The following is a 4,956-nucleotide window of genomic DNA, read 5'->3' as shown; positions in this document are numbered from 1 at the left end:
ACCACTGGAAAAACCATAGCCTTGACTAAATGTACCTTTGATGGCAAAGTAATGTCTCTGCTTTTTAATATGCTGTCTAGGTTGGCCATAACTTTTCTTCCAAAGGGTAAGCGTCTTTTAATCTCATGGCTGCGGTCACCATCTGCAGGGATTTTGGAGCCCAGAAAAATAAAGTCTGGCTCTACCGTCAGCTTCCGATGGCAGGATGTCTCACAGGAAGTTCTCGCTCCCAGGCACGGGTCCCTGGGCTTCCTGCCTCGGAAGCGCAGCGGCCGGCACCGCGGGAAGGTGAAGCGCTTCTCCAAGGATGACTCTTCCAAGCCGTGCACCTCACTGCCTTCCTCAGCTACAAGGCTGGCATGACCCACATTGTGAGGGAGGTCGATAGGCCAGGGTCCAAGGTGAACAAGAAGGAAGTGTGGAGGCTGTGACCATCGTGGAGACTCCACCCATGGTGACTGTGGGCATCGTGGGCTACGTGGAAACACCCCGAGGCCTCCGGACCTTTAAGACCATCTTTGCTGAGCATATCAGTGACGAGTGCAAAAGGCGCTTCTACAAGAACTGGCATAAATCTAAGAAGAAGGCCTTCACCAAATACTGCAAGAAATGGCAGAACATAGATGGCAAGAAGCAACTGGAGAGGGACTTCAGCAGCATGAAGAAGTACTGTCACGTCATCCGTGTCATTGCCCACACCCAGATGCGCCTGCTTCCTCTGCACCAGAAGAAGGCCCACCTCATGGAGATCCAGGTGAACGGAGGCACTGTGGCTGAAAAACTGGACTGGGCCCACAAGAGGCTTGAGCAGCAGGTCCCTGTGAACCAAGTACTTGGCCAGGATGAGATGATTGATGTCATTGGGGTGACCAAGGGCAAAGGCTACAAAGGGGTCACCAGCCGGTGGCTCACCAAGAAGCTGCCCCGTAAGACCCACCGAGGGCTGCGCAAGGTTGCCTGTATTGGGGCGTGGCATCCCGCCCGGGTGGCCTTCTCTGTGGCTCGGGCTGGGCAGAAAGGCTACCATCACCGCACCGAGATCAACAAGAAGATCTACAAGATCGGTCAGGGCTACCTCATCAAGGACAGCAAACTGATCAAGAACAATCCCTCTACTGATTACGATCTGTCTGACAAGAGCATCAACCCTCTGGGTGGCTTTGTTCACTACGGTGAGGTTACCAATGACTTTGTCATGCTCAAAGGCTGTGTGGTGGGAACCAAGAAGCAAGTGCTCACTCTGCACAAGTCCTTGCTAGTGCAGACCAAAAGCTGGGCCCTGGAGAAGATCGACCTCAAATTTATTGACACCACCTCCAAGTTTGGTCACGGTCGCTTCCATACCGTGGAGGAGAAGAAAGCCTTTATGGGACCGCTTAAGAAGGACCGAATTGCCAAGGAAGAAGGGGCCTAATAGAACAGATTGTAGAGCTGGTAGAATCTCAATAAAATTATTTTCCAGTGGGAAAAAAAAAATTTTAAAAAAAAAGTCTGACACTGTTTCCATTGTTTCCCCATCTATTTGCCATGAAGTGATGGGACTGGATGCCATGATCTTAGTTTTCTAAATTTTGGGTTTTAAGCTAACTTTTTCACTCTCTTCTTTTACTTTCGAGAGGCTCTTTAGTTCTTGCTTTCTACCATAAGGGTGGTGTCATCTGCATATCTGAGGTTACTGATATTTCTCCCAGCAATCTTGATTCCAGCTTGTGCTTCCTCCAGCCCAGGGTTTTTCATGATGTACTCTGCATATAAGTTAAAGAAGCAGGGTGACAGTATACAGCCTTGATGTACTCCTTTTCCTATTTGGAACAAGTCTGTTGTTCCATGTCCAGTTCTAGCTCTTGCTTCCTGACCTGCATACAGGTTTCTCTGGAGGCAGGTCAGGTGGTCTGGTATTGCCACCTCTTTCAGCATTTTACACACTTTGTGGGGATCCACACGGGTAAGCTTGACAGGTAAGTCATGACCAACCTAGACAGCATACTGAAAAGCAGAGGCATTCTGTGCCAACAAAGGTCCATACAGTCAAAACTATGGTCGTCCCAGTGGTCACATACGGAGTGAGAGCTGGACCATAAAGAAAGCAGAATGCAAAAGAGTTGATGCCTTTGAATTGTGGTGCTGGAGAAGACTCCTGAAAGCCCTTTGGACAGCAAGGGGATCAACCAGTCAATCTTAAATCAACCCTGATTACTCATTGGAAGGACTGATGCTGAAGCTGAAGCTCCCATCTGATGCTAAGAGCCAACTCACTGGAAACGTCCCTGATCCTGGGAAAGATCAAGGGCAGAAGAAGAGGATCAGAGGATGAGATGGCTGAATGGCATCACTGATGCAATGGACATGAACTTGGGCAAACTTTGGAAGATGGTGAGGGACAGGGAGGCCTGGCATGCTGCAGTCCATGGGGTTGCAAAGAGTTGGACATGACTGGGCAGCTGAACAACAGTCCTTGTTTAAGCATTTGATCAGCACAAAACTTGTTACTAGAACATTTTGAGAACTAGGAAACAGAACTGGAAAAGGTACACAAAAGAATGAAACGGGATGAAGATATAGTTTCAAATGAAAAAAATTTCACAAGATTAAAACCATACAGCCAGAAGAGATAAAGCTAAGTGGGCACATAGGTTAAGATGTACTGTTTAAAAAAAAAAAAAAAAGAGAGAGAGATGTACTCTTTAGGCAAAAGAGTCTCATTACCAGGAAATAACCAGGATACTGGAAAAGAGGATTATTTGTTGAAGTGGAAACATAAATTTAGAGCAAACAAAATAAGCTCAGCATGGGTAAATATATAGCATATATATTTTCTGTGTTTAAATGTCAAAATATGAAATCACAAAAAATAAAAATTAAAAAAAAATATGAAATCACTTGAATGGAATTTTGTTAAATTAGTGGGTTGCAGGATATGGGGAGGAATTTAAAGATATTTGCTATGTGCCTTAAATTCGGAATAGGTCAGTATAATATAGGATGGAGGGATGGATGGATGAGTGGATAAGTAATTAAAGTGACTTAAAGGGCACACTATTACATACCCTAAAAGGGAAATCTCAGCAAATTGGCAATAGTGTGTTTGAAACAATTTATAAACATGTTACTTCAAAAATATATTTGCTAAACAGAACTCTTAAGTTCTTGTTTTCTTTAACTTAATAAGCTATGGTTTTAAAATGAAATAAAAGTTTTCCAATCTATTACTGACAATTTTTCTTAAGGTTAGTGACCAGGAGGGTCTGGTCTTAGCCTTCCCTTCAACTGCGCTAAATGTTAAGCAGGTTTCTTCTTGACTTCAGGTCCCTGACCTTTCTTTTCTTCAAGCATTTACTTGAGGGAATTTGCAGTTGTAAATTCTTTCTCTGCCCTTTTGACATGTAAATCTCCCAGTCTCTTGCCAGTTTTAAAACTCAAGAATGTCTTTCTCAAGACCTGGAATCCATCCCTTTGAAATATAATCATTAAGAAAGATATAGAGCCTCTCTTGTGTAATCTCTGTGGGAAGATAAGACCCCAGTTTAGTAGAAGTTGATTAGAAAATACAGATCTGGTGATCACAGTGACCAAGCTTGCCTCAATGTCCCCTAGAAGCTCTTTAAATCTCTCCTATCTCTTATATCATTAGAGTTGAGTTCAATCTCTCTCCTATGTATTAAATAAATTGACACTGGATATTACTAATAGTGTAACATATGATATGATTTGCTTGTTTGACATCAAGTAGACCAAGTACAAGTTAAACTATCTAGATATCTTAAACTAATAAAAATAATTTTTTAAAAATTAGAAAGGAATATGACCAATGTCATTCATATATAGCCTATGTTTACAAGAGTTTGTTTTCAAATGTGTAGTGTGCTCAGATGAGTGCTAAATTATCTTGTTTGTTTTAAATGCTCATCACTTGAAATACAGGAGTATGTTACTTTCATATGTCAGTAGGACTTATCTAACTTTCAGGCTTGATTATTATTTTTAGCCTCCAAAAGAATGACATGTAATCCTAAATTCTCTGTAATTAGTATCAGAGAATGTCCAAATTACTTCAGGTGAAGGAAAGGAAAAATTTTGCAGCTTTGTACCTGGTTTTTTACTTTTGGAAAACTTTGAACTGTTCTAAAAGCTGTAGTGTAGCACATACCATCCTCCAATACCTGGAGCTATTAGATAAAATGATTAAATCCCCATCAATCACTCCCTGTGGCAGCAATAACAATGCTAGTGGAACAGAGCATTGTTACAAGATTAGTGCCTCCTGCTTTGAGAGTAAACATCTCAGCTTTACCTCATTTATCTTTCCTAAAGTCCTTGCCTTTGCCTCAGCATTTAGGAAGCAGTGGGAGACTATTTTCTGAAGATGTTCCATGTCACTCAAGTATTATATTTGGAGGTAATAAAAGTGCATAATAATTGAGAGTTGTATTTAAGATTCTAAAATACTATGTGAAGAGCCTAATCAATTAGAAGCAGTTTGGGGAATTTTGAAATGGATTTTGATTAATCACTGTTATTTATGCATTTGAGGATTACCGGTAAATCCACAGAAGTCCTCTTAATCAGAAAATAGGTCCAGATTTAGTTTGGTTCTTAGTGGCAGCTCCTGTGAAATATCTAACAATCTCTGTATCATCTCACATACCTTAACACAGAGCCATAGCATTGTAGACAATACTCAAAGAATGAAACACACACACACACACTGATCACATAAGTTTTTTTAAAAGGTGAATCTGCTGGCAAATATTATCGATCACTCTGTGCAGTCAGAACGACTCAGAAAACAAGCTTGCCAAGTACTTCTATCAGAGAACAGCTGAGCCCAGGGACTTGGAATGGGCAGCGAGGACAAGTTCGCAGGGCTCTCGGCCTGCGGCTTTTGGACCTCACCACCCCCAGTGCCAAAAAGCAGGAGGTCAGGGTTGCAGACGCCACACCCAGGTAGCTGGTAAG

General features: G+C 42.3%; 1 pseudogene; it reads left to right on the top strand.

Moving 5' to 3' along the window:
• The first annotated feature begins 205 nt into the window (after window positions 1–205).
• LOC110133577 (large ribosomal subunit protein uL3-like) lies at window positions 206–1,465 on the top strand (annotated as a pseudogene).
• Window positions 1,466–4,956: the final 3,491 nt, after the last annotated feature.

This window comes from Odocoileus virginianus, chromosome 3 (genome assembly GCF_023699985.2).
Source record: "Odocoileus virginianus isolate 20LAN1187 ecotype Illinois chromosome 3, Ovbor_1.2, whole genome shotgun sequence".
In the NCBI taxonomy this organism is placed as follows: domain Eukaryota; kingdom Metazoa; phylum Chordata; class Mammalia; order Artiodactyla; family Cervidae; genus Odocoileus; species Odocoileus virginianus.
This window is presented reverse-complemented; position numbering and strand designations above follow the sequence as displayed.